Here is a 26,834-nt window from a genome sequence, read left to right as displayed (position 1 = left end):
ACCGAGGGACGTCGGCTGGAAAGACGTTGTCTGTGCAACTCTTCAAAACTCTGGCATAACTCGGTCAGTTCTACGACAGTGCGATGACTCTTAGAAAGCAAGATTTGGAAAGCGTCGTCCTCAATGCCCTTCATGATGTGCTTGTTCTTAAGCTCTTCGGATATCGACTTGTTGACTCGCTTGCAAAGGTCCAGAACGTCCTCAATATAGCTTGTGAAATTCTCACCAAACTGCTGAAACCGAGTGTGCAAGCGTTGTTCGGCACGGCGTTTGCGTACCTCAGGCCGTCCGAAAACTTCTGTGAGGCTCGTTTTGAAGACCGACCTTGTAGAGAGTTCCGCTTCGTGGTTTATAAACCACAGCTTGGCCACGTCCGACAGGTAGAAGGAGACGTAGTCCAACTTTGCGGTGTCATCCAATTTGTTGTGAGTACTCACTCGCTCGTACATTGAAATCCAGTCGTGAACGTCCTTGTCTTCTGTGCCTGAGAAAACAGGGGGTTCTCGCAGAGGTAGAGAACCGGCGCAGAGAACAGTAGGCGGTGCCGGTGGAAGAGCTGGAGCAGTGCTTGCTTCGGTAGGCATAATGAATCGTAAAATGCGATTCCGAAGCTCCAGGGTGATCGAAACCCAGCAGACTCCACCACTTGTAACGGTGTTTATTTGCAGAGCAGAAAGCAGAAGGCAAAGCAACCAGCAGCGCCCGGCCAAGCGCGACAAGCACGAGTTTAGGCTGATGGCGATGCCCCTGAGGCGCCTAGAAATGCCGCTGAGGCCACTCTTCTTCACTACACTTCATATATTTTTATCGGCAAAAACGCTTAAAATGAAGTGTCCTTTCCGGGTGATTATCTCGGAGAACGAAACTCAGCAAAAGTGTGCCACAGGCTTTCCAAAAAAAAAATCAAAGTTGATATCTTTTCACGACCAATTTTTGGTGTAACAGTCAGAACAAGTGCTTGAATTTTTCGCAGACATTGAGACACTGACTCATTTAGCATTTTCGATCGATGTTAGAAATCTTTATTACATCCTTCCTCGGGCCGAGTTAATGACGTGTTTGTCGGAAGATATCGACAGAGAAGGAGTGGTTCCGTTTCAAAATTGTGCTGGTGTGTCGAGTGAAGAGCTCCTACAGCTCTTTTGCTTTTATCTTAAGTTGACTTATGCGATGTGGAATGAGAACACTGTAAAAAAAAAAAGAACGGGATATGTATAGGTTCCTGCATAGCCCCATACTTGAGCGACCTGTTTTTGGCAAAACGTAATAAGGTCCTTGACGAGCGTGTGAAGCACACCGATGTGATAGCTGTTTTTAGATTTGTAGATGACTATCTGATCATCGCCAATAATGATCATAACAATTTTGACGCGGTTGTTACAGAAACCTATACATGTTCATCACAGAGTTATCTCCCCTGGTGCTGAAGCGTGAAGTGACAAATGCCAGTTTCATAAGATTCTTTGACCTCGGGCTGTATTTTCCACCAGAAACAGTGTGTTGGAGCTATGAACCGCGAAGAAATAAATAGGTTCTTCCTTTCACTTCCACTCACTCGAAACTGGTGAAGCGTGCAGTGATAAATTTGTGTTTTCAAAATTCACTGATGCAATTGTGTCCCCACAAGCTTGATGCAAGCTTGTTGGCTTAAGCTAAACGTTTAATGGGCTCTGGTTATCTCGTGCGCCTGTTAACCGCTGTAGCCGAAAATGTAGGCAGGGAAGAAAGCGCGAACGCCAGGGAGCAGGCAGTCGCCACTAAGGCAGCCAAAATTGCTGTAGTACCCTACATGCATGCCAATTCGCAACAATTTGCGAAGGATAGCGAGAAAGGCTGGTGCGGACGCAGTGTTTTCTGCTCCCGAACGGTTACAAGGAATGTGCAATAAGGTTAATGCACACAGGAGTGGGAAACGAGATTGAAATATCTAGCACCGAGAAAATTTTGTGCATTGTAGTCGATGCGTTGTCTAATGCACTCCTTTGACTTGTGATCGCGTGTACATAGGCCAAACTGGAAGGTGTGTGAATCAAAGTTAGGGAACGCCAGTACAATGTAGAAAAAGCTGTGTTTGGTCATATGGATATTCACTGTTAAAGGTGTGGTTGCGTTCCTTTGTTGCAAAACACCCGTATTCTTCATGGTCTATTAACAGAACTACACGAGAAATCATTGAAGGTTATGAAATTGATAAAGTGAAAGAGACATGTGTGAGTACGACTTTCTTAGCTTTGTCGGATAAAGAAAAAAAGCATCTAGAATCTTCGCTGTAACGTTGGCGAGCGCACATTGTCGCAATCAATGATGACACGCCCGTCAGCTGTGCGATATATTTACATGATGCTTTATACGTTTTAGCGATGTACTGTTATTGTAAAAATAGCAAATGTGATAGCAAATAAAACAGTATTTGCATGTTATGTCTGTATGTGTTTGTGTGCCTTTAGTGTCCTTTTCGTGGTGTGCTATACCCATATAAATGATTAAACCCAACTAACTAGCTCGGCAACGTGGTTTAGCGTTTTAGGTATTTCACAGGAATAATTTCTATTATCAAGGAAAATATATTGATGAACCGACAAAGATGTGTGGGTTATTAATCCTAAAATGAAAATCTTATCATGAGAGACACCGCAGTGGAGGGCTCCGAAAATTTCAATTATGTAGTGTTCTTCAATGTGTATTGACATCCCTCTGTACACGGGCATCTGATATTTTGCCTTTATGGAAACGTGACTGCCACGACCGGCATCATTCGGACACCGAAGCCACTGCTGCACCATGGTGGACTAAGTTAGTTACAGAAATAATTAGGATGAAAGACGCTGCCCGCAATAGGCGAAGTCACGTGATCATACATGACTTGTGATGTTAATTAGCAGGTTATGATCCTATTGAATGTAAAAACCGCAATTTAAAAAAAATATTAGGGGACCGTAAAGCGTCGCCTTTTGAAGTTGTACGCGATGGCGATATCCTGTTCCTAGAGCGTACTTCAAACACTTTCAATTTTTCTCGAAATCGCTATGCGCCCACAACATGGCCTTGAAAGAATAAGCGCAGTAGTGTGTGTGCTTTTCGTAGTGGGGCAGCATATTTCGACCACGAAGCCATCGCGATGGTCATATATTCTGACGCCCGTTGGCCATGGACGCTTGTACTACGCATTATCACTCTAATACTTCATGCGACATTGTGAAGCGCGTGTGTTTGTGAAGTATGAAATATACTTTCACTGCATTTTCAAGCAGATGAATTTCTTTTCCTTGTTTTCACAAGCAGAGGCGTTGCCGTGCGGTAGAACATCCGCTTGCTACGCAAAGAACCCGAGTTCGATTTCCACTTAACCCCAAACATCCCTGGCTCGGTGCCCACGCTGTTCCAATATTTTTATCATTTCCTTATTTTATTTGTATCATTCACAATTTTTCGGTCACGCAGAAGATGATGACGTATCACTGACAACCAATGACACCGACACCGACACCGATGCCAGTGTTTCTGCAAAACAAGCTTTTTGACGCTATCGCGTACAAGTGAATCCGGGCATCAGTGAAGTAATACCTATGCAGCCGTAATCGTGCGCTTATTACAACTCGTAAAAAAACTTCAATGTCCGTGCCTTAAATATTGAAGTTTGGGGTTATACAAATCATATTTCGGGTTGTGCATGTCAAGACATTTAGAGACTCTTTCAAACTCAAAGGAAATCTTGGAGCGTCTGGCATCGCGATGCGACTATCGCTGCAATCGCGCGCCAGCAGCAGCTCAGGCGTGCGCAGACGCTTCAAGGGTGCAGAGTTGAACCGCGTCGTCTGCTACGGCAAGGTGCGTGGCGCATTGTCAGCCAGCGCACGGATATCATTGTTAATGTGCGAACTGGACCAATACTACGCCTTAATTGTTTTCAGAAAAAATTGCGCCGCAAGATGAGATACGAAGAAACAAGGAATGACCAACTCACGCGCACTTTTTTTCTTCGTGTTCCCTTTTGCTGTGCCTTTTTTTTTTTCAGATGTTCCCGTGCCAACTTGCCCAGCTTTTAACGCTTGTCTGCACTAAACGTTGTGGAATGCCAACGTCTCTGGCTTTAGTCATGGAAATAAGACACTTGAAACAGTACTTGACAGCATACTTTGTTGGCGATATCAAAACATCGTGGCACGGTGTGCGTTCACAAATGTTTTCTCAATGTGAGCAGTAAGCTTGTATGAGGAAGAGACGATAATGAGCACACAATGTGCGTAGTCTCTATACATCTTCAAATGAAGCAAACCACTTAGTGGTGACTGCTGAGCTTAGAGCTTGTTCAACACAAGAAAACAAATGGGAAGAAATTTAGTGATTATTTAGGATAGAACAGCCACTTGAACGTGCTCATTCTCAACAATTTTTGATCACAACAGAGAAGACACGCTCCCAGCGACGAAATGCACTCATGATGCTTCCCAGTTCATGTCTCCAGCGGTACCAATGATATATCGCTCATTCTCGCCTGCAATGAACGCATGTAGTCAGCAATGTGTTCCGCCGCCGCATGTCCCATTCACTCACAATGGGGGCTTGGCATCACAAGATTCATATTGACCTGAATTTAACAGTTGCTTGTCTGCCTACTTTTTTCCTTTCTTTTTCTTTGTCTGAAAAGAGCAGTACTGCATTGTTCGCCAGATTTACCGTGTCCCGTATACCACAAAAATAGAATTATTGAACTGTGCTGTAAAAACTACCCTACATTTTGAAACCGCCTAGCGACACTTGTGGTAATGAAATGTCGTCGTTAAGAGACACGTCCTGGCTTTGCTCTCACCTAAAATGCCCGAATTTGTTCATTTGCTCTTGTTCGTTTTATAGTGTTGAGCGACTGCAGCAGTACGACTCTACCTGTCGAGTCTTTTTTTTTTATTCAAAGTCAAAACAAGACAACGCACATATTGTGCTGATTGCCGTTTCTTCCTCGTCGAAGTGTACTGAAGTGCCCACACAGCGAAGATGTATACACTAACGCCCACAGCGCAACGGCGTTTTGAGAGAGCAAAAAAAAAAATTACAGCATATTCACGGAGTGAATGATTATTGGTGGGGCGAAGCGTTAGTCAGTCCGTCCGTGCTTTCGTCCGCCCATTCGTTCATGCTTCCCTACGTCCATGCATTCGTCCGTCTGTCCGTGTGTCCGTCCATCAGTGTGACTGTTGGTGTGTCTGTCCGTCCGTGCGTCACTCTATGTATCCGTCTGTATGTCCATTCGTGCATCTGTTCGTATGCCATCTCTCTCTCTGTCTGCCCATCCGTCCGTCCATGCGTCTACCCCTCAGTCTGTCTGTGCGTACATCAGTTCGTCCGTCTAACTGTATGTCTATCCGTCCGTCCGTCTATCTGGTGAACACTCCAAGTACAGCCATCTCACATCATTTCATCACGTATTCATCATATACAAGTTCCGACATCCAGCGGACATTATAAGGACCGCTATTTCGGGTATGTGCCACAGGTGGCTATATACACCAACAGACGATGGACAAACCCCCAACCTAAGGAGTTTCGCCCCTAAAAAAGGTATGCTGTCAAATTATGCATGCTTGTAGCCCCAATTATTACAATAAAAGCTGAGAGGTTGGCGTCGTGCAATATTTAGTGCATCTTGTCGGTCCAGGTGTTGCACTAACAATGATATCTGCGCGCTTGCCAGCATCGCGACAAGGAAGAGCCGCCATAGCATACGACATGGTTCATAACTACACTTCTGAATTATCTGCACACGCTTGAGCTACTGACGGCGAGTGGTTGCAGCACTTGCCACGATGCCACGTGCTTCAAGATTTTTCCTAGGTGTGAAACATCCAGTATGTGAACATGTGTCAATCATATACAAGCTATTTACAAACGTAATTGCTAACACAAATAACATAACATTAGAATTAACGAACCATAATATGAAGCCGGATTTCGAACAGGCTACTCAATAGTGGACCACAATCATACTATCAATGAGGTGCGCCTCGCCGTGGTGGTCTAGTGGCTAAGGTACTCGGCTGCTGACCCACAGGTGACGGGATCAAATCCCGGCTGCGGCGGCTGCTTTGCCATGGAGGCGGAAATGTTGTAGGCCCGTGTGCTCAGATTAGGGTGCACGTTAAAGAACCCCAGGTTGTCAAAATTTCCGGAGCCCTCCACTACGGCGTCTCTCATAATCATATTGTGGTTTTGGGACGTTAAACCCCACATATCATTCAATCAATCAACCATGATTGGAGCGTCTAGAATGGAATGTGGGGACCCCATTTATTGTCGTACAGCTACATCGCTCGTGGTGGAAGGCCTGGTGCTGCCGATATAACTTTTCGTAAGCTCGTCGCTTACGAAAACTTTCGTAACTTTCGTAAGTTGGTCGGTGCTCCCGTTATATTCGGCGGCTAGTTTTGTTAATGCATTTGTCGTTTCGGTTCTCGTGCTAGCAGGATATATTATTGCGCGCAAGATGGCCCAGGTTTTTTTGGTTCCTAAAGTCCCTTTGAGCAAATCACAGAAAGTTAGCCAATTGCTTTGTATGAGCTCTGCAGCATAGTAGTTGGCTCCATCAGCTAGCTGGCAGATCCACTGCTTCACTTTGCGATTAAGTCTTTGGCGTTTCCAGCGTTTAACAAGTCCCCGTCGGGACTCCCACATGTGTGCTAGGTAAGTGTCCACTGCCGGTCTGTCTACTTTGGTTTGATACGTCTTGATAAATTGAGCATGAGTTTCAGTGATGTATTTTCCCCACTCTTGTGCTGGGGTGGGTTTGAGAAGTCTGTAAATGGTATATATAACTATGCCGCCGTTTCGATGGTAAACGAAGCGCTCCGGTGTGGCGCAGTGGTTAACGCCTCGCTTTCACGGCGCAGAGGTTCCACATTCGACTTCATGCGCCGGAGTGTTCTTCTGGGATATCTTCTATCTTGAATTTTCATACATGTAGATAGATATACATATACGGTGAGTGACGCCGACGCCGGCGGCAAAATCCAGACGAGAGTGTCCATATAATTGCTATCGCATTTACTTGAGAGCAAGTTCGCGTCTATTCATTTCGGCGGCTACTTCTCCTCGTCAAGATGATGTCTTACTTTGGTGTTTTTGTAGCGCTATCAACAATGACAACAGTCGACAAAAAGAAACGCTGATGTTTCGTACTTTATCTGTGCAGATGTTTTAAATGCGAAGAATTTCTTAGCAAACTTCGGCGACTTTGAGCGTATCTATCTATCTATCTATCTATCTATCTATCTATCTATCTATCTATCTATCTATCTATCTATCTATCTATCTATCTATCTATCTATCTATCTATCTATCTATCTATCTATCTATCTATCTATCTATCTATCTATCTATCTATCTATCTATCTATCTATCTATCTAGCAGCCTACGACTTTGAGCTCTTCTGACCGTATCGATAATGGTATCAATACCACACTTCGTATGACATAACATGACTGTGGGAAGAACATACTTCACTAGTCATAACCTGAAAAATCATGACATGGATGTCATGAATGTCATGATTTACATTTCATGGTCCGGCAGCTTTTGTGGTGGTTTCGTTCACATCGCATGTTGCAAAACTGGTAGGGTGTAATACGATTGCATGGCGAACACAAGCGACAGACCCTAATATGAAAATCATGACATGCGCGTCATGTAACAACATCACTACATGCCAAGCTCATGATGCGCTCGCGGCTCTTTCGCTAGCGTCACATATACCAAATTTGGTATTACGGCACGTGAATGGATGACCAAGGTATGCGACTCGTTCAAACATGATAATCATGAGATGCGTGTCATGTAACATGACCACATGTGACGCTATTGATGTGCTGGCGGCCATTTGGCTATAGCTTCACTCATACCAAGTTTGGTATTACGGCACGGGTATAGATTACGTAGGTGTGATACCGGTGCAAACATGATGAACATGAGATGCGTGCCATGTAACAACATGACTACATCCTAGGATCATGATGCACTCGCGGCCGTTTCGCTAGCATCACATGTACCAAACTCGGTATTACGCGACGCGAACGGACGACATAGGTAAATGACACGTACAGACATGATAATCACGACATGCATGTCATGTAAAAACATGACTACATGCCACACTCACAATGCGCTAGATGCCACACTCACCTTCACACATGTCAAATCTGGTATTACGTGACGTCAATGAATTACGAAGGTATGTGGCTGGTGCAAACATGATCATCATGAGGTGTGTGTCCTGTGAGAGAATGACTTCATGCCACAGTCACGGCGCCAATGCATTTCAACTTGACGAGGTGCGCGTGCTCGCCGGTGTTCAATTCGACGTGCCGAACCGGCGCTGCCATACGAGGCGCCGGTCCTGCCTTATACTCGCAGGCGCGCGCTTCGCTGCGTTGCTTTGACGCATGTGTGTTTCAGTGTGTCAGGCGTCTCTCCGTCAAGAAAAGAGGGAGACGCAGTGGTCTCTGGGTAACGCATCAGCGCCAAATGCAGCATGTCGCATTTTGCACCGTTTGCCGTAGGGCATCGCTGACGGACTCTGGTCGCGCCTCGCGTCAGACTATAGGGAGTTATAGTATACCGGGTTTACCGGGTTACCGTGTGTATCGTGACACCGGAATCGGAGTGTGCATGCGCAGATACGTACGTCACCCGTACAGCTTCCCGTACGCGCGGTATTTTTCAGATTTCACGTTATTGTGGTAGCGTAGGTGTACGTAGTGTGCGTAAACATGGCGGCGCTCTCGGACGTCTGCTTCGAAGTGATTTTGGCGTAGTTGATGAAGGATTCACCTTGTCCGCCGCAAACGACTGCTCAAAGTGGCTTCGCTTGCCTTCAGTTAGCTTCGATGACCCAGTATTACTGATAAGCTGGTGCAGTTTTTGAGATAACTTCCCATTTTGAACGCACCTAGGTCTAACTACAAAATCGGTGTAAACAGATCAGCGACGTAGATGTTTTCACGTTTGGTGCGTGGTTCGTATTTATTTACTTTTATTATCTCTAAAAGAAACTTCTAACAATGCTTCGCGCAGTGGCATAGGCAAACATTCCCGTTTTCTTTTCATTTTCACTGTTTACCTTATTAACCATCTAATAGGTGGCGCCACCATCCAGCAGGGGCACGTAAACCACGTAAACGCTATCCCGCTAAACTATAAGACGCTGCCCACAACGAACGCTTGCTCCACGGTAACGCCATTCCCTTAACCTACGCTATCACGCTAACGCTAAACTATATCTGTCTTATAGAGTGCTGGCGTTTGGCTAACGTAGCGTCGCTGCGCCCAGCGTGCGCGCGCGTCAACGCTACATTGGAGTATACTGGGCCCTTCGCGATGCGCTCGCCGCCGTTTTGCTAGCTCCACATATAAGAAATTTGGTGTTAAGTGACGTCAATGAATGAAGAAAGTATATGGCTGGTGCAAACATGATAATTCTGACACGCGTGTAATGTAGGAAAATGACAACATACCATGCTCATACATGCTCGTGGTCATTTTGGTAGCTCCACATTTACTAAATTTGGTATCCCATGACGTGAATAGATTACGAAGGTAAACGACACATCCAAACATGATAATCATGACACGGAAGTCATGTACGGCATTATTTACCTCCACCTTGTTACGTTGTGTTGTTTTTAAAATGACATACCAACCTTTCTAACTCGTGCTTCGCATATCATCGATTCCCCCTGTACGTGGGATCTGCCAATTTTTTTTCGCACACTGGTGGAGGTTATTTTTTTGTATATGAAGAAAATATGTGAAAGTAGGCTACGTGAGAGCCGGCTATGGAAATACCGTGGTGATATTATACAAGATACTCACACAGATAACAAAAGTAAAGTACAATAAATGAAAAAAAAAAAGTAACCAGAAGCACTGTGCACATATATACGCACGAACACATTCTATATGGGCATACAGCATGATCGTATCGAGGATAGAGTCCTTCAGGGTCCTTTTTAAATGAGAAGTATTTCTTAGCGAACTTCAGCGTCTTTGAGCGTATCTATCTATCTATCTATCTATCTATCTATCTATCTATCTATCTATCTATCTATCTATCTATCTATCTATCTATCTATCTATCTATCTATCTATCTATCTATCTATCTATCTATCTATCTATCTATCTATCTATCTATCTATCTATCTATCTATCTATCTATCTATCTGTCTGTCTATCTATCTATCTATCTATCTATCTATCTATCTATCTATCTATCTATCTATCTATCTATCTATCTATCTATCTATCTATCTATCTATCTATCTATCTATCTATCTATCTATCTATCTATCTATCTATCTATCCGCCTACAACTTTTAGCTCTCCTGGCCGTTCCAATAATCGTATCGATATAAAACCTAATATGGCATAACATGACTGTATAGAGAACATATTTGATTATACATACTATGAAAATTATGACGTGTGTCATGAATGTCACGATTTACATTCCATGATCTTGAAGCTCTTGCGGTGGTTTCATTCACATGGCATGTTGCAAAACTGGTATGATATGGCATGATTTTATGGCGAACACAAGCGATGAACCCTAACATTAAAATCATGACATGCATGTCACGTGGCAACATGACTACATGCCACGCTCATAATGCGCTTGTGGCTGTTTCGCTAGCATCACGTATACAAATTTGGCATTACAGTACGTGAATGGGTGACAAAGGTTCGTGACTGGTGCATTCATGATAGTCATGAGATGCGTGTCATGTGAGAACATGACTACATGCCACAGTTATGGTACCAATACATTTCAACGTGACGCGGTACGCGTTCTCGCCGGCGTTTATTTCGTCGCGCCACGCCGGTGTTGCCACGCCAGGTGCCGGTCCTGCCATATACTCGCAGGCGCGCGCCGCGCTGCGTTGCATTGACGCAAGTGCGTTTCAGCGCGTCCGGCGTGCTTCCGTCACGAAAAAAGGGAGAGGCAGTGTTGTCTGGGTAACCCATCAGCACGAAATGCAGCATGTTGCGTTTCGCGCCGGTTGCCATCGGGCCGCGCCGATAAACGCTGGTCGCGCGACTCGTACCTAGCGTCAGACTGTAGAGTGCTCGCGTTTTGCTAACGTATAGCGTCGCTGGGCCCAGCGTGCACGCGCGACAGCGCTACATTGGAGTATATTGGGCCCTTCACTATGCACTCGCCGCCGTTTTACTAGCTCCACATATACCAATTGTGGTTTTACGTGACCTCAATGGATGACGAAATATGTGACTGCTGGAAACATGATACTCCTGACACGCGTGCCATGTAAGAATATGACAACATGCCACGCTAACAGCGTGCTTGCAGCCGTTTCACTAGCTCCACATATACTAAATTTAGTAACAGGTGACGTGAAAAATGATGAGGGTAAACGACATATCTGAACATGATAATCATGACACGGAAGTCATGTACGGCATCATTTACCTACACCTTGTAGCGTTGTGTTGATTTTAAAGTGATATATCAACATTTCTCATTTGTGCTTCGCATATCATCGATTGCCACTGTACGTGGGAGCTGCCATTTTTTTTATGCATTTACATCTTGACCCTCCATATCATCTCAGCGCTATGTCAAGGAGCACATAGAACTATAGAGAGGTCATTCAATTGTTTTTGCGTGGACATAATGATTCTAATAATTTTCTTCTACTTTCTGTTCTTTAGTACCAATTTAGTGATTTGAGCAAGAACAGCTCTGACGTAGCCGACATATCCATGTTTTCACACCTTAAAAATCCAAGAGAGATGTAAGTGCCATTGCTGCATCGCTTTCCCCGTGGTGTAAAAATGTTTTTAATCAGTACAAGGTTGATTTGGTGTTTTTTGTGCCCCAGACGGCTGCAAGGATTTCTCCAAAAGAGGAGGTCTATCTGTAAAAGCTGGATGCAAAAGTAATCATGTCCACAGCTTCATACCTTGCATTAAAAGTACTGTATATATAATATCTTAGTCTTACGGTAAAATTTATGTGGGACAAAGTGGGGGTGCATCAATATTACACTGCAAAAACACCTGCGCTCACTCTCCTTCGCTAATTCAGCTGCTTATCTAGCCAACCACAGCCATTCGTCTAGATGCGATCTACATTTTATTGACACCGTCATTGTTTCACCTCAATATTATAAAACAACTCGAGAAGTGACAGAAGCTTTTAAGATCAACTCCTTAGAATAGAAATCAATCAGTCAAGCATTTGGACCTTTCATCTAAAGAATTAGATTATCTCATGCCCATGTGCATAGCATAGCGCTGATTTATAATGTTTTTATCGACTGTATATTTATGCTGTGTATGTTTTCCACAAGGCTGTTGTTCAGATACCATCGCCCTAACGTTACAATGATTCGGACGACGCTGCGTATATAAGTGGCATTTTAGATGCGAAGCAGCTCTCATTAGCCTGCGTAACGCTGTTCTTCCGTCCGCACTACGCTCTCCTGGCGGCAGGTGTGGGGGCGGTGCCAAGTAAGTTGCGCATTCCCTCGCAGTACGCGCGCGTTGACGTCCCCCCTCTCTCTCTAGCCTGTTGCCGCTCGCCGCGTGTCATCCATCTCGTTTCACTCTCTCCACCCTTTGCAGCGTTCGATTGCTTCACCCTCTCCAACTTTCGCAAAGCTCGAGTCCACTCCTCACGCAGGCATCATCTCACCCGCGCCACCTCTCTCCATCTGTCGGCGAGAAGAAGCCGCGAGCCTGGGGCTGCGCACGTCTCGAGAATTTCGCGTCGCCGACAGCACGCCGCTAATTGCCGCGCGATCGCGCCGAGGGGCGGAACGCCACCACTGCATGCTTCTGGTTGGTGTGCACGTACTTTTCCCGGCTGTCGCCAGCGTTGGGAGCGTTAGCGAAGCCGATCGCGTTCGCGAATGGCAATGTCAACACTCACGAGGCGCTAGCCAGGGAAGCCGAACGCAAGCGTCGGCAGTGGAAGACCAGCGACACTAATTAGGTGCAAGTCAAGAACACCGATCGCGTTCGAGAGTACAGATGACGAGCGGGTAACGCCGACGAGACCCGAGCCAAGGAAGCCAAGCGCAAGCGTCTTCAATGCATCCAGTTCCTGTGTCTTTGCGTTTCAAACAAACGTTTACTCGAATAAGCGCTAGACAGAGTTTCATTTCAGACTGTTTTTCTAGCACCGGCGTCAACGCCCATTTCAACCGGGTCAACGCCGTATGCACCGCTCCTGCTTCGCATTCCATGAGGGATACTTCAAAGAGATGGTACATAGTTTTTTTCGAATAAAATATTTTTCCGAGTACAACGCATGTCCTGTCATTTATCGCCCTTGTTTTTCTCCTAGCGCTGACATATACAATCCACTATTAACACTACAAATATGCAATGAAGAGAATCTGTAAATAATGTACAATATGAGTATCCGTTCCTATGCAACTTAATATCTTGGTCTTTCTCCTTTGAAAATAGGAACTTGAGCCTTCCTTCTTATGTAGCTGTAACTTTTGTTTGCAAACAATACGCTAAACACCGCATCAATACGCTTGGCATGCAGAACGTTCTGTAATAGAGTTCCCCCAAGATGCTGTCATATTGGCCAAACATCGCGTATACATACACGCGTATACACAGAAAGACACCTTAAAAACAGCGCTCATTACCAACTTGCGACTGTGCACGACGAAAACCGCATGCACATGACGATACGATGTGCAGCTGCAAATAAATACCAAGATTGAAGCGCATGAGTGACCGCAGCAATCAGTGGCATCAGTAACAGTACCTGAGTACGCAACACAACAAGGCAAAAAAAGAACGAAAAGCAATATCATTACTTGATGGCAAAATTTTCTTCGCAAATAAAACCAAAGAAGGCGCCCTATTACTCCCCAAGGCATGTCAACTTTTTTCTATATGACGAGATAGCGACAAGCTCAACAGCGAGTTGAAATAGCAAAATGTGACCGCAGTTAAAATGTAATGGTTCGTAGGAGATAGCTTCCGTGACAACACTATACATAAATTTTATTTAATTTAGACTGAAGTCTTATACGGCGCGAAAAAACACCGACATAGAAAGACGTAACCCATCCTGGCACTATATTTTTGTTCGACTTGCCCCGAACATGCCGCTGATGTCGGAAACGCTCCGCACAATATTAGAGGGCAACCATTTCCTCGAGCACGTAATGGTAGACTGCGGTAACCGTTACGGCGCCAAGGACGCTGCCGCAGCAATCAGTTCCCGTGCGATGCTATCACATCCGCGTTCGCCTCCTCTGCGTGCATACGGAGTGCACCAGCAGATATGCCTTCGGTGTGTTTCGATGCTGCTCATCCTTAACAACTTAACTCAGCGACAGCCACACCCACCAGAAATCTCGAAAATGGGGAATAAACTTTATTATTGAAACTAGTGTAGATGTTTTAGGAGTGCCCTCGAGATTTCCGACACTTTATTTTCTTTCACGTACAGCCATTTCGTTGGTTCGAAGTTCGTCGTCGTTTCTTGTGAGATACATATTTCACGCTCTTAGGGTCCTAATTTATTTCTTGAACGGTACCCAATGCAATTGACGCATAAGAACACGAGAAAAGAGCATATATATATATATCTGCGTGTGTGTATCTATATATATATATATATATACATATATATATATATATATACATATATATATATATGTATATATATATATATATATATATATATATATATATATATATATATATATATATATATATATATATATATATATATATATATATATATATATATATATATATATATATATATATATATATATATATATATATATATATATATATATGATTGAAGAGAAGGACGCACGTACGAAATGTGGATTTATTAACGTTTCGGCTGGTGGACCAGCCTTCGTCAGAATGATTGCAGTATGTTACAGGCACTTAATATATAGGTAGGCGGATGTATACACAGGAACAGTGCACCACTGCCAGATGCTATGCGCAATGAAAGCAAGGTACATGCGCATGGTGGACACAACACCGCACTGTGACTCACAATCACAAAAACAAAGATATCGCGTAAAAAATAATAATAATCGCGTCACTGGCCAGTGAGATACCACGAGCACAGAACATATAAGAAATATAGGCAATGCGCCGAGCGTACATAGCACAAGATTGACTCTACAAAATAATAATAATAACGATACATAATGCACTTTTACGAAGGATTAAACATCCATTCACACACACACGAACGAGATAAATCTGTCGCCGCATGAGGCCGAGCACGCACTGTATTCTACGCAATTATGCTAGCCAGTTTGCCCGCGTTTTCGTTTAAACCCCTAGAAGCCGTTCCGAACTTATGAATTAGAAATGATTCGCGTATCTCACGCTTATAATGCGACGTGAATCCCGCCTCCAATACAGTTGCCCTAAATGATTCAAAACTATGACCGGTAGTGGCGACGTGCCTTAAATCCACATTTCGTACGTGCGTCCTTCTCTTCAATCATCTATTACACCGGACCATCGATCTTCATTCCTAAAATAATATATATATATATATATATATATATATATATATATATATATATATATATATATATATATATATATATATATATATATATCTGTGTGTGTGTGTGTACAACATAAATTGAAGCGAGAATTTGATTTGAAAATGAAAGGCACTTAGGAGGCGATTTGAACCAAACGCATACTACTCGCCCTAGCCTGTAGGTACTCGGCTAATTTTTCTGTCTCCCCATGCCAATTATTATTATATAATAAATACCTAATCTTTTCATTATGGGCTGGAAAACCAAAATATGAACTCTGAGATGTAGATCACTTTCAGAAACCCCTACTAAAATTTTTCCTGTATGATACGCCTAGCACCGTTATTTTTTCTGCGTTGTAAAGAAAGCCTATAGCCCCGCCGCGGTGGTCTAGTGGCTAAGGTACTCGGCTGCTGACCCGCAGGTCGCGGGTTCGATTCCCGGCTGCGGCGGCTGCATTTCCGACGGAGGCGGAAATGTTGTAGGCCCGTGTGCTCTGATTTGGGTGCACGTTAAAGAACCCCAGGTGGTCAAAATTTCCGGAGCCGTCCACAACGGCGTCTCTCATAATCATATGGTGGTTTTGGGACGTTAAACCCCACAAATCAATCATCAACAGTGTTTTGCGTACTGGATTTATCATCAGCATATCAACAAGTACCTCTCAGTACGGAATCCAGACCCATGTTCACCATAAACACGAGCTTTGGTTTTTTTTTGAGTTCCAACGCCTGCCATTCTCCAGTCCTTAATGGAGACAGTATTAAAGGGCATACCGAACGTCCGGTTTTCCATTCACGTCATTGTGGCGGGTTCGGACACAGCAGATTACGATAAGACTCTTGAGGGTGTCTTGGCATGGTTTCGTGATTACAATATCACGTTGAAGGAAAGCAAGTGCCATTTTTTTGATAACTGCGTGACGTACTTGGGTCACAAGGTAGACGCAGAGGGAATCTACCTGACCGACACAAAGAAAAAGGCAATCTTGCAGGCACCTGAGCCTACAACCAAGACAGAACGGAAGGCGTATTTGGGAATGCTCAATTTCAAGGCAATATTTTTGAAGAACGTCGAAACGATTGCTGATCCACTGTACGGGCTCGTAAGAAAAGATGAAAAGAGTTATTGGGCGAAGGAAGAGAGCGACGCTTTCGCCGTGACCAAGAGGCTTTTCACGAGCAGTCAGATCTTCACATTCTATAATGTAGGAAAGCCTATCGGTCTGTTGTGTGACGCATCAGCGTAGGGGCTCGGGGCCGTTATTTTTCATGAGAGTGTGGAAGGCGAGTGGCTGATCGCTTTGGCTTCGCGAACGATGACACCGGCAGAATAAAATTGTGAGCAGGGTGATCGCGAGGCTCTTGTCTTGATTTTTGAGCTGAGGAAATTCCACCGCTATCTGTACGGAAGGACGTTCACCCTGTACACAGACTACCAGCCACTCATGGGTATTCTGGGGCAAGATAGACCAGTGCCTAGCATCGCCGCGGCCCGCATGTAACGATGGGCGGTGTTGGGACTCCGGGTCCTGCCGGTCTCGTTTTCGGTAGCTGGCCCCGTCGCAGGATCCATCGTCCAACAATTCAGCGAGAAGAAGCGCCCGAACGAATGACAGAGATTTATTTACATGTGGAGAAGTGGTCAACTGATCCAAAGAGAGAAGAGAGAGAGATACAAAACGTCTTCGGCATTTTATAGCGCCGCGTTGCCGACACTGGGCGCACTATCCGCATCGTCAGCCAATACGGTGGCTCCGGCACCTTGGCCACGAGAGAGGGGGAAACACACCTCACAACACATGGAGTGGCACAACCTAACACGATGTCCATATATGGTCACGGCGCCCTAAAATGTTGCCAAACATGGTCACGAACGCAGAGCAGATTCCGGAATTCCCCCGGCGAGAGGGAGGAGCCTGAATGGGGAGGTGGAGGTCGACGGCACAGTCGGTCAAGAACCGGTTCTCCCCGCAACTTCTCTTGCTTGGTTCCCTAGGGCCGGTCGTAACAGCGGTGACGCTGGCAGCTTACAAAAACAAGCTGCAATATCGACGCGGGAAAATCGTAGAAGTAGCGGACGCACTGTCGAGACTTCCTTGTGCAAAGTGTAGCATAAAAGAGCCAGCCGAGGGTTTGGCAGTCTTTAATACATTCCATTGACAGCTGAAATGATAGCAAGGGCTTCAGGAAAAAAACAACAACATAATCTTATCACGAGTGGCCTAACTCACAATGAATGTTTGGCCTAGCGACTGCTAAAGCCTCACTATGTTAGACGGTGTGAATTTTCGCTCCAAAAAGGATGCGTCACATAGGGTTCTAGGGTGATCAGTCCCGATACCCTGTGTGATACAGTGTTGAACTTCTTACACGAAGGGCACCCTGGAGCCAGCCATATGAAATTGTTCACCAGAACTTTGTGTGGTAGACGGGAATGGACCAGGCGATTGAACAATGCGTCCAACGATGTTCAATACGTCAGGCCGTCCAAACCACCACTGAACCGGTACCCTTGCAACCACGGATCTACCCGGCCAAAGGTTGGTCGCGATAACACGCAGATTTTGTGGTGAAGGATGCGAGTATGTTTTTGGTCTTAGTCGACACTTACTCGACTTAGGTGGAAGTTTGGCCGATGACTTTTACGTTGGCATCTAAAACAATTGAAAAAAATTGAGCCACCTTTGCCACGTATGGACTTCCGGAAAAGCTGGTAAGCCAAAACAGACCGCAGTTCACATCCGCCGAGTTTGAGGACTTCTTGTCGGCTAATGGCATGTAACAAGTTCGCACTTCTTCCTATCACGCCGCAATGAATTGGGCAATTGAACGCATGGTACAGACTGTCAACCAAGCCTTGCTAAAACAAGTTTTGGAAGAGAACGCTTTGGACATACACTGTTCATTCCAAAAACGAGTGGACAAAATTCTGTGTGCGTGTCGAAACACTCCCAGCACGGTGACAGGGCCGCCGCGAACCCACTTGCGCTTAAAACGGCAACCACGCATCAAAATTTCCTTACTGAAACCTGAATGTTGAAATGCTATGCGCGATAAGCAAGAGCGCGTGAAAGAACACTGTGTTCAGAGGCGTGGTGCTAAACGTGTGTTTCGAATTGGCGATCGCGTGCATGTGAAAACGGTGCACAGGTAGCTTGCGGCCTGGCAAGAGGCAGTGGTGACTCAGGATGTCCGTCGGGTGATTGATTGATTTGTGGGGTTTAGCGTCCCAAAACCAGTCGGGTGACGTGTGCGGTGAGAGTGCACAATGAGTATTGTTTTGTCCCCGCCGACCAACTGTGGTCTCTACATGCCTGCACGTCGACGAAAGTGGACGATGCGAAGAGACAGGAAAACCGTATCCCTCCAGGGGAGCCCACTCCCTTCAACCATTCCATGCCCTCGGACACCAAGCCGTGGCGCTCGGACAAGTGGTTCTCTGTCCGCCAGCAAGTCCACCGAACGAGAATCCTGCAGCAGAACGCCCTATGCTTTCGGAGGCTCCCACACAACTCGAAGAGGCTACACCGACTTCCCCTCTGGCTACGAGGCTCCGTTTTCCGAAGAGCCCTGACAACCATGGGGTTTGTTGTAGCTCGAGGGTTCGGAAGCCATCAGACCACTTTCAACATGCACACTATCGCAAGTGAAATGAGATCTTCGGTTAGGAAGGGACGAGTTGTGGTAACGTGAAACGTCCGCCTTCAAACAGTGATAGGGCTGTCCTGCTGTTTTATCGTATCTGCCTGCTGTTTGTAGGTTGTATCTGTTACACACACACACACACACACACACACACGCACACACACACACACACACACACACACACACATATATATATATATATATATATATATATATATATATATATATATATATATATATATATATATATATATTTATATATATGCGAGCATGGAGGTTGAGTGGCCATAGCGTTGCAAGTTGTCAAGTAGATCTTCCGTGAGCAGACACAACGTTGTTTATTCCGATGTTTCAGCCACAGTCTGGCCTTCATCACTATTGAGGGTATAGTTTGATGGTGCTCAGCTTTATACAATCTTAAATCAAAGGGGGAGAAAGAGAAAGAGGAAAAAGAAAGAAAGAGAAGAAAAGAAAGAAAGAAAACAGAATATAAGGTGGACTCCCCCGGGCACCCCCTTTCAATCTTCCTTCACCTTCCTCCGCCGTCTCTCCTTTATCTTCTTTTCACCTTTAGGATGTCAGCGGTCTGTGTATCTCTCCTATGCGAACGCATTGTTCTTGACCAGACGGCGCCGCCTGGCTCTGGCAATTCGGTGTGGGGGAAAAGAGCTTTTAACTACTCAGCGCCTAGTCAACACTTCGTCGTGGAAAATGGGGCGCCGCGTATTGTCGCAGAGGCTGGCAAGCTTGTGCTATGTCAATTCTTGCCCGCTTCTGGATTACGCGTGCAGTAGGGGCCTCCCGATTGTGCGCAGGGTTGCTGTTGGGTATGTCATGCTTGGCACAATTGATTGGGTAGTAAAATAAAATAGAAAACAGACAACAGCTGTACTTAGGAAGAGTAGTTATACTTGGAATTGTTTTGAGTTGTCCAGTGGCCTTCGCAGCTGCAGTGCCATGAACTCAGTTATTTTCATTATTGCCGTTATTTTTTTCTAATGATTGAATTGCTGCATGTGTACCCAGATTCTGATTTATTACGCTATCAAGAGTGTTAAATCGGTGGATAAGGTATGGCTCTCCTTGTTCACGTTTTCGGTTTGATTTGAATTTCGTCTCTAAAAGTGTTGCTGATGGTTTGTCGAATTCAAGGTCTGGAAGATTGAGATATTTTCATAGAGGTAGACTTGGGGCTGATTTTGCAGGGGCTTTGTGATTATTGAAGCGTATCCTAAATGGTGTTTCTGTTAGTCAGATGTACTGCATACTGCACACATTGCATTCGAGTAGGTATATCATATTAGAGGAATCGCAAAATAGGTTTCCTCGTATGTTAAACGAAAACTTGTATTGTGTGTTGGTTGCTTTGTGTGTTTCTCGCATCACTTTACATACTAAACATCGTGACTTTGAACAAGGTCGGCATAAATTATTAGCGGGTGAGGTATTGATTTTAGAAGGGACAAATGTGTTTTTGAGGTTGCATGGTCGTCGGTAAACGACGCTAGGAGCGGATGGGAATGCGCGTTTCAGACGTTCACTTTGTTCCAGAATGTTGTGATGGTGTTTAAGGATTTCGTTTACATCAGGGAAGTTTGTGCTGTAAGTTAAGCAGATGTTTTTTTGTTGCGGGTCTTCTTGCGGTGGTCGCTTTATATTATAAGTCATCACGCTTCAGTTTTCTTGCCTTTTGAACAGTGTCATCAATTACATGTGGGAGGTATTTTTGTTTATCGAGCATTTTAAGTTTTATCCTCTGTGAGCTTGTGTCAAAATCAGCGTCTCTTGAGCAGATTCGCCTAAACTAGTGAGCCTGGTTGTATTGAATACTGTTTTTACAGTGACGCGGGCGATCGCTTTGGTAATGGAGGTATTGTTGTTGATCCGTTGGTTTGCGATATAGGGTTGTAGAAAGCTTGTCTTCTTCTATCGTTAGGGTAAGTTCAAGAAAATTTACGATTGCTTGCGAGTAAAGTGTGTGATGTGTATGGTCAAATGTACAGCGTTGTAAGGGTCAATAAAGCTAAGAAGTTCGTCCTCGCTGTGGGTCCAAATAAGAAAGATGACTATGTATCTTCTGTATAACAGTGGTTTTAAGGAACTTTGTGCTAGAAGTTCCGATTCTAGCTTTCCCATAAATATGTTGGCATAATTGAGTGTCATTTGGGTGCTCATAGCGGACCCTGATTTGTCGAAAATACTATTGATTAAATTCATCATCATCATCATCAGCCTGACTACGTCCACTGCAGGACAAAGGCCTCTCCCATGTTCCGCCAGTCAACCCGGTCCAGTGCTTGCTGCTGCCAATTTATACCCGCAAACTTCTTAATCTCATCTGCCCACCTAACCTTCTGTCTCCCCCTAACCCGCTTGCCGTCTCTACAAATCCAGTTAGTTACCCTTAACGACCAGCGGTTATCCTGTCTACGCGCTACATGCCCGGCCCATGTCCATTTCTTCTTCTTAATTTCAGCTATGATATCCTTAACCCTCGTTTGTTCCCTAATCCACTCTGCTCTCTTCTTGTCTCTTAAGGTTACACCTACCATTTTTCTTTCCATTGGTCACTGCGTCGTCCTCAATTTAAGCTGAACCCTCTTTGTAAGTCTCCAGGTTTCTGCTCCGTAGCTAAGTACCGGTAAGATACAGCTGTTATATACCTTCCTCTTGAGGGATAGTGGCAATTTACCTGTCGTAATTTGAGAGTGCTTGGCGAATGTGCTCCACCCCATTTTTATTTTTCTAGTTACTTCAATCTCGTGGTTCGGCTCTGCGGTTATTACCTGCCCTAAGTAGACATAGTCTTTTACAACTTCAAGTGCACTATTACCTATCTCGAAGCGCTGCTCCTTTCCGAGGTTGTTGTACACTACTTTCGTTTTCTTCAGACTAATTTTAGGACTCACCTTTCTGCTCTCCTTGTTTATCTCCGTAATCATGAGTTGCAATTCGTCCCCTGAGTTACTCAGCAATGCAATGTCATCGGCGAAGCGCAGGTTACTAAGGTATTCTCCATTAACTCTTATCCCTAACTGTTCCCATTCTAGGCTTCTGAAAACCTCCCGTAAGCACGCGGTAAATAGCATTGGGGAGATTGTGTCACCCTGCCTTAGACCCTTCTTGATTGGTATTCTGTTGCTTTCTTTATGAAGAACTATGGTAGCAGTGGATCCCCTGTAGATTTCTTCCAGAATGTTTTTTATATATACTTCATCTACGCCCTGATTCTGTAGTGTCTGCATGACGGCTGATATTTCTACTGAATCAAACGCCTTCTCGTAATCTATGAAGGCTATGTATAGTGATTGGTTATACTCTGAGCATTTCTCTATTACCTGGTTGATAGTATGAATGTGGTCAATTGTTGAGTAGCCTGTTCGAAATCCTGCTTGTTCCTTTGGTTGATTGAATTCTAATGTTTTCTTTACTCTGTTAGCAATTACCTTTGTAAATAGCTTGTATACTACAGAGAGCAAGCTGATCGGCCTGTAATTATTCAAGTCCTTGTCATCTCCTTTCTTATTTTTTAAGATGATGTTAGCGTTCTTCCAAGACTCTGGTACTCTTCCCGTCAGAAGACACCTCGTAAACAGGGTGGCTAGTTTTTCTAACACAATCCGTCCTCCTTCTTTCAGCAGATCTGATGTTACCTGATCCTCACCAGCAGCTTTGCCTATTTGCATGCTCTCCAAAGCTTTTCTGACTTCTTCTATCATTACTGGTGGGTTGTCATCTGGGTTACTGCTAGTTCTTATAGTATTAAGGTCGTGGTTGTCTCAGCTACTGTACAGATCTCCGTAAAACTCCTCCGCTATTTTAACTATCCTATTCATATTGGTAGTTATTTTGCCTTCTTTGTCCCTTAGTGCATGCATTCTTCTTTTGCCTATCCCATGTTTCCTCTTCACTGCTTTGACGCTTCCTCCGTTTTTCAGAGCGTGTTCAATTCTCTCCATGTTATACCTTCATACATGGCATACCTACATCTATTAATCAACTTCGAAAGCTCTGCTAGTTCTATTTTGTCTGTTGTACTTGACACTTTCATGATTTGACGTTTCTTAATTAGGTTCTTCGTTTCCTGGGAAAGCTTGCCAGTGTCCTGTCTAACTATCCTGCCTCCAACTTCCACTGCACACTCCGTAATGATACTCGTCAGATTATCATTCATTGTATCTACGCTAAGGTTGTTTTCCTCAATAAGAGCCGAACACCTGTTCTGCAGCGACAATCTTAATTCCTGTACTTTCCCTCTCAGTGCTAGCTCATTGATTGGCTTCTTGTGTATCAGTTTCTGTCGTTCCTTCTACAAGTGTAGGCGAATTCGAGACCGTACCATTCTATGGTCACTGCATCGTACCTTGCCAACCACTTCCACATCCTGCACGATTCCTGGGTGTGCACTCATTATAAAGTCTATTGATTAAATTCGAATGAATTCAATTCAAGGACTATTCTCGTCAAAGTTGCGATGGCAAAGAAACCTGGGATTTCAGATTGTCTATGGTCCGTGTACATGTTTTGTAATGGAGCTATGCCGTCATCGTGATAAATAATTGTATAAAATGAAGAGACATCAAGAGTAACGACGTACAAATTTTTCGGCACACACAGACCTGCAAGGTCTCGAAGAATATGTGTGGTGTCATTTTCGTACGACGCGAGGGTGTACGGATTGTGGCTTATTAATTTTTACACGTACCCGAATGTGGGTCCAGTTATTGTACTGATGCCTGATATGATTGGTTGACCTGTGTTACCGGGTTTATGAATTTTTGTGAGGATGTAGAAGCGACCTGCACGAGGGTATGCTGCTCGGATTAGTTTGTGGTCAGTGTCGGTTATCTTTTCTGCATCCAACAGTTCCTTTAGTTCTGTTAATACGATACGTTTCTATTCGTCTGTCGGATCACCTGGGAGATGTTCGTAAAATTTTAGTCGTCTAATTGGCGGTGTGCTTCTTGTAAATAGTTGGTTGTATTAAGGACTACAATTATTCTACCTTTGTCAGCGGGTTTTGTTGTTATGTCTGTCCTAGATGCCAGATTTCTCATACTCATTTTTTTCAGATTTTGTCAAGTTTTCTCGTTTTCCTTTCTGTCTGTGGTATTCATGTACTATATATATATATATCTTTCTTTACTGCGGTGATATAAAGTTCCAGGCACTTTTCTCGATTACTGTTCGGTGTCTAATCATTTGATTTACGACGGTGAATTGTTTCGTGCTGAGAAGGTATGTCCAAGAAATATTCACCCAACCTAAAGCTTCTAGCGAAGTTGACTAGGTCTCGAAGCAAGTGGAATTCATGAAAAAAATTTGTGGTCGGGCAGAATCTTCGTGCTTTAGATAGCAGTTTTTCTTCGTCAGGTGACAAACTCGTGTCTGATAGGTTTGAAATCACAGTGTCACAGGGTGTGTTCATAGATGGGTTCTCGTTTCTATCGTTAGTGGCTTCCTGGGTGGTGGTGTTAGTGGCTTCCTGAGTGAAGGCTGTTCTATCCCAAAGGTACACTTGCAATGTTGATTTATGCATTTCATGTCTAATTCATTTGTTAGCAAGTTCTCATACTTTAAGGAAGGTGGCACTGCAACTGGGAAGCGATGAGCTGGGCTTACATTTCAGAGGTCAATCTTTTGGGTGCGTGGATGGCACTGATGAAGTCCGCAGATTGTAGTTGTATCCGGTCGGCTTTCATCATTGTAGGGAGGATTTCGGCATTGATCCCGGCGAAGGTGTTCGTAGGGAGTTCCGGTCCTGGGGTCCGCAATAGAGAGACGCGACTTCGTAGTTCGGCAGGCTTCCCTGCCGACTGAGGAGTAGAGTGGACAGCACCACTACACCACTCCTCGAAGGGAAGCCTGCCGAACTACGAAGCCCCGACCCTCTATGGCGTACCTCTGTTTAACTTACAGCACAAACTTTCCCGATGTAAACAAAATCCTTAAACGATAATACAACATTCTGGAACGAAGTGAACGTTTGACACGCGCATTCCCATTCGCTCCTGGCATCGATTACCCACGACCACGCAACCTCAAAGGCACATTTGTCCACTCTAAAATCAATACCTCACCCTTTCATAATACATGCCGACCTTGTTTAAAGTCACGATGTTTTGTATGTAAAGTGATGCGAGAAACACACAAAGCAACCAGCACACAATACAAGTTTTCGTATAACATACCAGGAAACCTACTATGCGATTCCTCTAATATGATATACCTACTCGAATGCAACGTGTGCAGTATGAAGTACATCGGACAAACAGAAACACCATTTAGGATTCGCTTCAATAATTACAGAGCCCATGCGAAATCAGCGCCAAGCCTACCTCTATCAAAACATCTCAATCTTCCCGACCATGTATTCGACAAACTATCAGTAACAAACACTTTTAGAGACGGAATTTAAATCAAACCGAGAACGTGCACAACGAGAGTCATGCCTTATCCACCGATTTAACACTCTCGATAGAGTAATTAATCAGAATCTGGGTACACTTGCAGCGATTCAATCATTAGAAAACAATAACGGCAATAATGAAAATAACGGAGTTCATGCCCTATCGGAAAAAAATGAATGGTGGGCATAGTGGAAACCACCACCCACCATTATAGTGGATTAATATAGTGGGTGAATGGTGGGAAACGCCCACCATGGCGCATGGTGGGTATGGTGGGTGCTGCAGTGCCGGCAGCACTTGAGCGCGAAATGACGTCAGAATCACCGTGACGAGCTGCCACAAAAAATAAAAAAGAATTCTATAAAAACGGTATAAAAACACCCGTCCCGTAAAAAAAAAAAACGAGGCGCCATGGAGGATCGAACGTGCATCCTGTGGATTATCATTCGAAGACGCTAACCACTGCGCCACACCAACATTATGGTGATTGCGTGTTAAATACTTAGTTGGCATACAAACTTAAGGTTCAACTAAGGTTATGTTTGTCGTGTACACAACATAGACAAGATCTACCCCTGCTACTAAAAATTGCACATTTATTAAACACAAGCAATGCGGCCTCTAACGATTGCCACTATGTTAATGGCACTAGTGCTATTTTTTTTTACAATTCACAACTTCAAGGGGAAAAAAACCAAATAGACTGGGGAGCAGCAACAGTTTACCGGCGGGGTCTGCCAAGTTTAATATCCGTTTCGCGCTCGTTCTAAAGGGCGACATCTGCTCACGCTTTATGACGCTTCTAGGCTCATTTCATAGATACACCCGCCTAATTTATTTGATTGAGTATTGGGATGCTTTTCGCATAATGTAGAGGGCGGTCGCGCCAGCGCAATGCTGTAGCTCTTTTGCTAAAGCAACAACTACATAACGGCTTGGCCAAAACGAATGCAGTGTGCCGAAAAGATTACGCTATCATAATGGTTCACCAAGCACATGAATTGCCACGTCTGAGTTCTCGTACAAAAGCTAGAGAATTGCCGGCGAGTGCGACCGGCGGCTGTCGGTGAGAGGACACTTGATTACGTTCTCTGGGAGTGCTTTATTCGCGTCGCATCGATGTCTGTTGCTTCTTGAGCGGACACCATACACAATGAAAAATGCTTAATTTAGGTTAATTGATGCCATATGGCTGCACTGTATTGTCATACTTAATCG

Source organism: Rhipicephalus microplus, unplaced genomic scaffold (assembly GCF_043290135.1).
Source record: "Rhipicephalus microplus isolate Deutch F79 unplaced genomic scaffold, USDA_Rmic scaffold_14, whole genome shotgun sequence".
NCBI lineage: Eukaryota > Metazoa > Arthropoda > Arachnida > Ixodida > Ixodidae > Rhipicephalus > Rhipicephalus microplus.
The sequence above is the reverse complement of the archived record's forward strand: the minus strand, read 5'-3'. Positions refer to the sequence as shown.